Here is an 11,582-nt window from a genome sequence, read left to right as displayed (position 1 = left end):
GAGGGACCCGCCGCCGAAGAGCCGGATGTGCCACCCCTCTCCGTTGGCCGTCCCAAGCACCTGCTTGCTGCGCTGGTGCCTGGATCCGGCCCTGTTGAGAAAACGTTTAGTACGTGGTAGCAGGGTCCACATGGACAGTTAGTGTGTGGTAGGCTAGTGCACTGTAGATTTACACTTCAGCTTGTCATGCACTATTTGTTTAGACAAGCCCCCTAGTGGTTTCCACTTTCAATACAAAATTCTGCATCACAGTAAAAATTCTGAGGAAACAAAATAAATTAAATACCAAATTAACACAAAGGCAGTGTATTGTTGATATTATTCATTACACTGCTCTACAGCCAAAATGCTTCTGAAATAAATGTAGTCAAACTTTACTAATTCTGGGTCACTGAGAACGAAAATGATGCTTAAAATTGTTGATTGGCTCTAGTTTTCAAGATATGCTATTGGGTCAGTATATACGACCCTTGACTTGGGAATGGCGGAGGATAAGTGAGTTATAAAGGGAAGGGATCTCAATTTAAACCAGAAATGACTAAAATACATCTTTGACTGGATCTATGAATAAATCTATGACTGGGTTTGGACAGTACTTGCTTTTTAGGCAAAACAATGAATGATGCAATCTGAAGCTGGTATTGCGTCATACATGATATGAATTGCATCATGTTATTCCTAGAAGTCATGGATGATGCAATCATAACGAAGCTTACATCACTCTGCTGAACAAATTGCCCTATATCAGCTCTAGAAATCATACAGTGTCGTGCTCTCTTATTTGTCAGTGTTTGATTTTGCAAAGGGACACATTTCTGTTTAGCCAAAGTGAGCAGAGATGCCTCGTACTTGTGTGAACAGTGCATATAACTTCTGCTATGTTTGTGGTGAAGTGACTTCTGCATCACAAAAGTGCAGTATAACCACTATGGTTAAGAAAGCCTATCACCTTTATTTTGGCTGCAAAATTGGAGATCAGGACAAGAGGTGGGCCCCACACATATGCTGCAACACTTGTGCAACAAATCTTCGCCAGTGGTTGAACAGGAAAAGGAAATCTATGCCTTTTGCAGCGCCAATGATTTGGAGAGAGCCAACAGATCATACCAGCAATTGTTACTTCTGCATGGTGCCTCCAGTTGGGAAAGGTGTGTCAAAGAAGAAAAAGTGGACTCTGCATTATCCAAACATTCCATCAGCTATACGCCCGGTACCCCACGGAGAAGGACTGCCGGTTCCTGATGCACCAGAATCATTCTCACTTGAGTCAGACAAGGAAGAGGAAGAGGATGAAACTTCTGGTCCTGAACCATCAATGTCACAGGACCCACATTTTCTCCCATCCTCCTCCTCTGAACCACACCTCATAACACAAGGTGAACTGAATGACCTTGTCAGGGATTTGGAACTACCCAAGAGTAAGGCAGAGCTGTTGGGCTCCAGACTACAGCAGTGGAATCTCCTGGCAGGTGATGTTAGGGTTTCCATGTTCCGTGACCGTCAAAAGGATCTTGTCCCATTCTTCTTCATGGAAGGTGATCTTGTAGCCTGCAACAACATCGATGGTGTGATGGCAGCCCTCAACATTGTTCACGATCGAGATGAGTGGAGACTGTTCATTGATTCATCGAAGACAAGTCTTAAAGCTGTTTTACTGCATAATGGCAATGTTTTGCCATCAATTCCAGTTGGTCATGCAGTCCATATGAAGGAAACCTATGACAACATGAAACAACTTTTGAGGTGCATAAACTATGACCAACATCAGTGGCAGCTTTGTGGCGATTTGAAGGTTGTTGCTCTCTTGCTTGGTCTGCAGTCTGGATACACAAAGTACTGCTGTTTTCTCTGCGAATGGGATAGTCGTGCAAGAGATTCCCACTACATCAAGAAAGATTGGCCACTCCAACAGTCATTGGAGCCTGGGAGGAAAAGTGTTCAGCATCCACCACTTGTTGAATCAAGGAAGATTTTGTTACCACCCTTACACATCAAGCTGGGTCTGATGAAGAACTTTGTCAAGGCCATTGACAAAACACAAGCAGCTTTCAAGTACCTCCGTGGAAAATTTCCAAGGTTAAGTGAAGCTAAGATAAAGGAAGGTGTCTTTGTTGGTCCTCAGATTCGTGAACTTCTTCGAGATGATGCATTTGACCATGCACTGCGTGGCAAGGAAAAGACGGCCTGGAAAGCCTTCCAGTTAGTGGCAATAAATTTTCTCGGAAACAACAAGGCAGACAACTACAGGTTGTTGGTGGAAAACCTCCTCAAGGCATACAAAAGCCTTGGTTGCAACATGTCACTAAAGATACATTTTTTGCACTCTCATCTAGATTTTTTTCCACCGAACTGCGGAGCAGTGAGCGACGAGCACGGCGAGCGATTTCACCAGGACATTGCAACAATGGAGAAACGCTATCAGGGCAAATGGAGCCCATCAATGCTTGCAGACTATTGCTGGACAGTGACAAGAGATGCTCCATTTAATGAATACAGGAGACAAGCCAAGAAGCGCCGAGTAGACACTGAATAGGACTAAACTATGTACAGAATAGTTTTTTGCCTTTTGTTTCATAATAAATTGTATTTATATAACCCTTTTGCTGATTTTTAAAGTGTTACATAAACAGGACAGGTGAAATATTATAGACTCATAGACTCATAGACTTTAAGGTCAGAAGGGACCATTGTGGTCATCTAGTCTGACCTCCCGCATGACAAAAACTGACCCACCCACTTTCCCTTAACTCAGCTGTTGAAGTCTCCAGATCATGATTTAAAGACTTCAAGTCGCAGAGAATCCTCCAGCTTGCGACCCCTGCCCTATGCTGCGGAGGAAGGCGAAAAACCTCCAGGGCCTCTGCCAATCTACCCTGGAGGAAAATTCCTTCCCGACCCCAAATATGGCGATCAGTAGAACCCCGAGCATACAGGCAAGAATCTCCAGCCGGACCCTCATTTTGCCAGCGATGGCACGTTATTGCCTAATTGACTAAAATCACGTTATCCCATCAAACCATTCCCTCCATGAACTTATCTAGCCTAATCTTGAAGCCAGGGAGGTCTTTCGCCCCCACCGTTTCCCTCGGAAGGCTGTTCCAAAATTTCACCCCTCTGACGGTTAGAAACCTTCGTCTAATTTCAAGCCTAAACTTCCCCACGGCCAGTTTATATCCATTCGTTCTCGTGTCCACATTAGTGCTGAGCTGAAATAATTCCTCTCCCTCCCTGGTATTTATCCCTCTGATATATTTAAAGAGAGCAATCATATCCCCCCTCAGCCTTCTTTTGGTTAGGCTAAACAAACCGAGCTCCTCAAGTCTCCTTTCATAGGAAAGGTTTTCCATTCCTCGGATCATCCTAGTGGCCCTTCTCTGTACCCGTTCCAGTTTGGGTTCGTCCTTTTTAAACATAGGAGACCAGAACTGCACACAGTACTCCAAATGAGGTCTCACCAGCGCCTTGTATAACGGAAGCAGCACCTCCTTGTCCCTACTAGAAATACCTCGCCTAACGCATCCCAAGATCGCATTAGCTTTTTTCACAGCCACGTCACATTGCCGACTCATAGTCATCCTGCGATCAACCAGGACTCCGAGGTCCTTCTCCTCCTCCGTCACTTCCAACCTATGCGTCCCCAGCTTATAACTAAAATTCTTGTTAGTCATCCCTAAATGCATCACCTTACACTTCTCACTATTAAATCTCATCCTATTACTATTACTCCAATTTACAAGGTCATCCAAGTCTCCCTGCAGAATATCCCGATCCTTCTCCGAATTGGCAATACCTCCCAACTTTGTGTCATCCGCAAACTTTATCAGCCCACTCCTACATTCGGTTCCGAGGTCAGTAATAAATAGATTAAATAAAATCGGACCCAAAACCGAACCTTGAGGAACCCCACTGGTGACCTCCCTCCAACCTGACAGTTCACCTTTCAGTACTACCCGCTGCAGTCTACCCTTTAACCAGTTCTTTATCCACCTCTGGATTTTCATATCGATCCCCATTTTTTCCAGTTTAACCAATAATTCCTCATACGGCACAGTATCAAACGCTTTACTAAAATCGAGGTATATTAGATCCACCGCATTTCCTTTATCTAGAAGGTCTGTTACTTTCTCAAAGAAGGAGATCAGGTTGGTTTGGCACGATCTGCCTTTTGTAAATCCATGTTGTAATTTGTCCCAATTGCCATTCACCTCAAGGTCCTTAACTACTTTCTCCTTCAAAATTTTTTCCAAGACCTTGCATACTACAGATGTTAAACTAACAGGCCTGTAGTTACCCGGGTCACTTTTTTTCCCCTTCTTGAAAATAGGAACCACATTAGCTATTTTCCAGTCCAACGGTACCACCCCCGAGTTTACAGATTCATTAAAAATTATCGTTAAGGGGCTTGCAATTTCTCGTGCCAGTTCCTTCAATATTCTAGGATGAAGATCATCCGGTCCGCCCGATTTAGTCCCGTTTAGCTGGTCAAGTTTGGCTTCCACCTCTGATGCTGTAATGTCAATCCCCCCTCCTTTATTCCCCTCTGTCCTGCTCACTCTATTTCTAAGCCCTTCATTAGCCTTATTAAAGACCGACGCAAAATATTCATTTAGATATTGTGCCATGCCTAGATTATCCTTAATCTCCACTCCATCTACATTCTTCAGCGGTCCCACTTCCTCTTTCTTTGTTTTCTTCCTATTTATATGGCTATAAAAATTATCATGTAAAGCAACCATAAACACATGAAAAGACCTAGGTTTACAATTTATGATTAAAACTCTACTATCTACACAATATACATAGACATAAAATGTAAAAACTTAAATATCTTAGAAACTGTAGCCAATCAGTTGTTTTAATTGTCATATTTGAATTCAGCACATCAAAATACATAATAAATAGCACATTTTATCTCTGAAGCAGACGACTTCTCAAAAATTGTAGACCAGTGTTATGGCTTGGAAAGATTTAGGCTTATAACTCCCTTAGGCCCTTGTCTTGCAGAGACTTAAGCACGTGCTTAACTTTACATGCTGGGAGTAGTCCGGCTGACTTCAATGGGTGTACTCACAGTGTGTAAAATTAAGCATATGTGTAAATCCCCTTGGAACATCCCATTCTATCATATTTCATTCAATAAACCAAATACATTCAAGGAATCTGAAGATGCCACAGAATTTCCAGTCTGCTGCATTAGAGTGCTACAGAATTTAGGTCAAGTTTGACACAGAGTACATAGAGATGTGGTTATGGGAATGATGAATTGTCAACTTAAAAATTACACTGCTCTCTGAATATGTTTACTTGTGGCACCTTAGAGACTAACAAATTTATTAGAGCATAAGCTTTCGTGGGCTACAACCCACTCATCCGAAGAAGTGGGTTGTAGCCCACGAAAGCTTATGCTCTAATAAATTTGTTAGTCTCTAAGGTGCCACAAGTACTCCTGTTCTTTTTGCGGATACAGACTAACAAGGCTGCTACTCTGAAATCTGAATATGTTGTGCCTAGTACTACTACAAGTACCACTTGAGATTAATATAGCTGAAAGATTAGAGAAAGAAGCTTGATTATTTCCATTTATTTACTTTGTGCATTTGATGGACTTTGTTTATCATCTGTTTCACTATTTCCCCCCTTATAGTCAATTTGTTTGGATCATTCATGTGGCAACAGGTGGGAGAAAACATTTAAAATTTTAGGAAAATATGATTACAAAACCACAAAAATTGTCAGGGAGACTCAGGGATATTTGTAGTCGCTGAAACAACTCATCTAATTTTTTTAGATGACTACATTTCAAAATGACTGTGTGCCTGTAATGCAGAAGAGAATGGGTTTGATTCCCTAAGTTGTACTGGAGAAACCTAGGCCATGGGCACAAAGGCTGCCGTGGCTGAGGGAAAAGGAAATAGGCAAACAGCAATGCAAGCTGCCTGCAACCCCCATTCTGCTGGAAAGCCTGGGGCCAGCTGGTGCAAGTGGGCAGGTCCAGCTACAAAGTGTGAACAGGATACCCAAGAGATGCAGCAATCCTATGGGCTCTGACTATGAATTAGAAGTTTGGCCCTAGCATAACCCTTAAATACTAATGCCTGGCCTATCCAGAAAGTGAATTCCACATCAGTTGCAGCAAATTACACCCCTTCATGCCTGTAAGGGACAATCTGCTTGTATTAAGATTCACATAGTATGGATGACAAGAAGAGATGAGTTTTGATAATCATTTACAGCAATGTCTTAATTAGGTGCTGGGAGAGATTTCCTGAGCACGGTGCTGAAAAGTGTAAGTTATACCTACCTCCTCCTTCCACCAGCCTAGATCCTTGCACCACAGGAAGGGCTATTACCCCAGCTTTCCTTGAGGTTTCCATTTAAGGGAGGCAGCTTTAAAAACTAGTCAGGTCCTGAAGCAGAGGATGTGCTGAGTCATGCTTTGTGTGGGGCTCCAACTAGCCTCCTGCCACCCCAATGGAAAGGAGTCTGGGCTGATCTGTGCCCCCAACAAACCTCCTCCTGTTGGACTTTTTGCCTCAGGCTTCCTGTGTCTAGGTGTAACACCAGATTTCATTACAGTAGATTCTAGACTGAATTTAGCTTGAAAACAGTTCTCAGTTTAGTATTTGCCCAGCTAAAAGCAGGTCTTTACATTTGTGCTAAAGTAATTTGGTTGAATGGGTCTGACTGTGAGCTGGACACATCTGCTCTTCTAAAAGATTTTCTCTAAATATATTATGGGAAAGAGAATTTTGTGGGGAAAGCTGAGGCAGAATCAAGTGACAATTTACATTACCGCTGTGTCAAGAGAAAAATGAAGCAGGAAGAGATTTCTGCTATTAAAGGGACAATTAGGAAAAAGACATTAAAAAAAATTATATAAAGGTAAACAATGATCAACAGATATAAATAACTATAAAAACAGGGGAGATTGTAGAGTTGAGATTTCAGTCCACAAAATATGTTACCTGGGGAAAAAATAGTAAGTGACTATTAATAAGTAATACCTCGCTCTTCTATAGCACTTTTCATCAGTAGTTCTCAAAGAGCATTATAAAAGAGGTTTCATTATCTCATTTATAGATGGGGAAACAGAGACAGAGAGGTGAAGTGAATTGCTCAAGATTACCTAACAAGCTAGTACCAGAGGGGGGACTAGACTCCAAGTCTCCTAAGTGGTAATCTAGCACTCTAGCCACTAGGCAACACTGCCTCACCAGCAATAGCTTTAACTAATTTTTACTATCTGTCACCGAGAGCAATCAATCAAACTTCAGGCAAAACAGACTGACAAGTAATAACAGAAGAGAGACATTAAATGCCATCCCGATATGCAGTGGTCTCAACAGCTGAAAACTGTCCCCTTGCACTCTCCAATCTAGTGCCATGGGCATTTTTAATCTGACACGATTTTGATTTGGGGAAATAATGTAACCTCTCATGTTAGAGAGGTTAATGGACAGCATTCCAATAACTTTATTCTGGTTGCATGTGTGTGTGTGTTACAAGGTTGCTTCCTACCCCCGGTACATTATACTCTATCCCAGAGTTCCCCAAACTTTTCCCTAGAGCAGGGCTGCGGCTCGGGGTATGATGTGGGGGAGGGATGCGAACGGGGGTAAGGGGACCGAGGCTGGGGCCACAGCTGGGGCCACAGCTGGGGATGGGTCTGGGACCGCGCCGGGGCCAAGGCTGAGGGTGGGAGTGGAGCTGCAGGTTGGCTGTGGCAGGGGCTGGCAGCTGGGCCCTGGCCTTGCCCCTCCCCGCCCCCAGCCAGCGGCCAAGGCTGGCGACGGGTCTGGGAGCGGAGCTGCGCTGAGGCTGGGGCTGGGGCCAGGCGTGGGGCCGGGAGTCAGATATGTGGCTGGACCGGAGCAGAGCTGGGGGTGGGGAGGGTCTGGATGGCGATCCCTCCCTGCCCCCCGTGGGGGCTGGCTCGGCCCCAACATGCTCCCCCCAGATGTTCCTCCATGCCCGCCCCCCCGACGGGTGCGTCCCACAGTTTGGGGACCTCTGCTCTATCCTCTTAGCCACTAGCCCAACTTCTCTGAGCTCATTAACAGAGAAATGAGCATTCCTGAAGGTAGAGATTATCTGCTCCCCATCCTGCCACACACTCACAGATGTCAAACTGGGGACAAGGAGAGCCTTGGAAAGATGGGGATGGGAGAACTCAGCAAATAGCTTTAGAACATTTTATTGTTTTTTAAACATTGAGCCATCTGGATCAATTCACAGGGGTATTGATATAAAAAAGAAGGAACCTGCAGGGAGTAACTCATGGCCTAATACTTTCCCTCTTACTCAGACTGAGTAATCTGGATTTACTCCACTCTGAGTAGGCCCATAAGAAAGCTCTCTCTAGGTTACTGTTTAATCCTCACATTTAATAACTTGTGGAATAAAAAACCAGTTGGACTTTCCTACCTCTGCGCCATCGAAGTGGAAGGCCCAAAAGGATTTCAAAGGACACTTTTATCAACTAAGCTGCTAGGATGTTCTTGCAAGACAGTAGCTGTGGTCATCCACTTAACCTCCTCCTGTCAGAATGTAGAGTGACATCACAAGGCTTTCTGGAGACATCAGTGTTTCTATAGCAACAGTAACACCACAAGGAGGAGATCTAGACTAGGTGGGCAAATGGAAAATGAGACATACCATTTATAGCTGATCCCCACTCTTGTAGCATATAAAGTAGGCCAGGTCTACACTAACCCCCCCACTTCGGACTAAGGTACGCAAATTCAGCTACGTTAATAACGTAGCTGAATTCGAAGTACCTTAGTCCGAAGTTACCGCGGTCCAGACGCGGCAGGAAGGCTCCCCCGTCGATGCTGCGTACTCCGCTCGCCGAGCTGGAGTACCAGCGTCGAAGGCGAGCACTTCCGGGATCGATCCGGGGCACTTCCGGGATCGATCCGGGATCGATTTATCGCGTCTTAACCAGACGCGATAAATCGAACTCAGAAAACCGATTGCTTACATCCGGACCCGGATGTAAGTGAAGACGTACCCGTAATATAGAGTTTGCAGCTATACTTTCTCCTCCCTGGGGTACAGTAGGGGATGGAGCAGAAATACATGACTGCTGAAGTATGTGGTTTTTTACCAGATCTTTAGGTGATCAATAACAGTTAGACTTCTTTTTGGTCTTTGGTTTTTATTTTCCTGTTTCAAATACAATGAGCTCTTTTCCACTCAGCTTTGCCTTCCCAAAATCTTTTAAAATATAAAGGGCCAAATCCTGTTCACCTTAAGTCACACAACTAATCTCATTGATTTTCATGGGACTCATTGCACGATCAAGGCAAGAAGGATTTATTTATTATTTTATAGGCTTTTTAATGATGAATATCATTGTAATAACTGAACATCTCTGGCAAACTAACAAATCTACCTTCACACCACTGTGAGAATGGAAAGCATTATTTTATATAAGGAGAATATATGGCACAGATATGGGAAGTGAGTTGCACAAAGAGGAAGTCTGTGACAAAGCCAGAAATAGAACCCACATTGGCTGACTTTCAATCTTTTGTCTCAGTCACAATCCATCCTTGCTCATTATGGTAACAACATTATTACTTTCTATATACCACCACATGTGCATGGAATTGTACAACACAAAGAAAGATGGAGTCCTTGCAGTACAAAGCTTCCAGTCTAGGTTAAGACAAGAATAGGGCAACATGAGGGTTAGGAGCTTGGGAGGAGGAAGATGGGAAGATCCATGCAGCTGCTTGGGAACTGAATGGTTTTATAGACTTAAGTGAATGTTAGCTGTCGGTGCTCAGCACCCCTGAAATTCTCTTTTATTTAGATGCCTAAAGTACACACTCACAAGTTACAGTTCTGAGGTTAAAATGAGACTGGTTTCCAAGTATGCTTTGTAAGTCTCCATGGTTTCCACCTGAGCACACAGTACAATATATTGATTATATAGTGCTGGAATCTGAAGTCAGACTCAGACCTTACTTAAGCCAAACTTCCATTGATTGGAAGGAAATCTGTGTCTGAGAAAGTGCTGAGAAAATTGAGTAAGACTTTCAGAATCTAGACTGTATTGCCTTTAGTACTAAAATGCTGCCTCAACACATCTGCTTGCCCATTAAGCAATTGACACTATCCCATATTTTCAGCTAGCGTAACTTCACTGGCAGTGTGACAAATAGTTACACCAACACAGACTTTGGCCCACTCTATAACAACAAATTTGCAATTAGTCTCCGTCTTAGCAAATATGTTCCACTAATGCAGCCCACTCTCAGAATAAATACACACCAAAGAGAAGGCAAGTGCATGAGAAAGAGAAGGGGTGATATGTGCAACAGCCCCCATCCCTGAGTACAGTACTGGGCCCTTAATTAAGACAAAACTGGATAATTTTTTAATGAGGTTGTTTTACATTAGAGTCTAGTGTTGCCTGATTAGCTGTCACTTACACTTGCATGTGTATTAGGATTAAGTCTACTGAAGTCAATATAAACACCATGTGGCGTCTACTCTCTTACAACAGTATATATGAAAAGCATCTTGAGGGTTACTCTGAAATTATGCCAGCATAAGTGAGATCATATTCTAGCCCATTTATTATCCTACTTCTTTCCATTTACATGATTTGTTTTTTGCACTTCCACAATTACTGGAACAGATCTTTGTCTTCCCCACCTCACTGGCTGAGTTCATGTTTTTAAAATGTTTTGAGTGAATATGAGTGCTCATTACAATGAGGTAAGCAAGATTACAAAAGACTGGTCATTTGTATTCAAAGTAGACTAAAAAGCAGAGGGAATCGGTAGGAAAATCCAGGAAAACACAACTGCATGTAGCAGATTTAGAGAACATTGTGTTTGGCTACGATGCAACTTTTACAGCAGTACTCTTTAAGGATGAAAAAGAAGTTGAAGAGCTGGAGGAGGAATGAGTTAGGAATGATAGAACTGCTGGATGTCCTTAATAAACAGATAATATGCAGAATTCATATAACTTATAGCATATGTCCATTCAAGATCAATTTCGCAGGACCAGGTGGTTCAAGGAATAAGTAATGAGTTACTAAGTATGATTTAAATCAGTACAGCGCGGTAGTGACCAAAAATTGTAGCTGAACTCTTGGTCTCAAGTTTGTTTCTTAGTGGACAGGCATTCAGAAGTATGCATACGTACCTGACAAATGGCAATCCCTCCAGAAAAACTAATGAGTGGGGCTAGGATTTTCAAGTATCAGGGGGTAGCCATGTTAGTCTGAATCCACAAAAACAATGAGGAGTCCGGTGGCACCTTAAAGACTAACAGATTTATTTGGGCATAAGCATTTGTGGGTAAAAAAAACACTTATTCAGATGCATGGAGTGAAAATTACAGATACAAGCATAAATATACTGGCACATGAAGGATTTCCAAATGTACCTAAGGGAGTTAGGTGCCCAACTTCCATTAAATTCCAATGGAAGTTGGGCACCTAACTCTATTAGGTGCTTTTGTAAATCCAAACCTGGATGGCTACAGAGTTCAAACCCCATAATTTCTAAAGGCGGTCCACATCCAAGGTGAGGCACACTGAAAACTGCTACCTGTACTGTGAT

Source organism: Emys orbicularis, chromosome 1 (genome assembly GCF_028017835.1).
Source record: "Emys orbicularis isolate rEmyOrb1 chromosome 1, rEmyOrb1.hap1, whole genome shotgun sequence".
Lineage (NCBI taxonomy): Eukaryota > Metazoa > Chordata > Testudines > Emydidae > Emys > Emys orbicularis.
Note: the sequence above shows the minus strand (reverse complement) of the source record.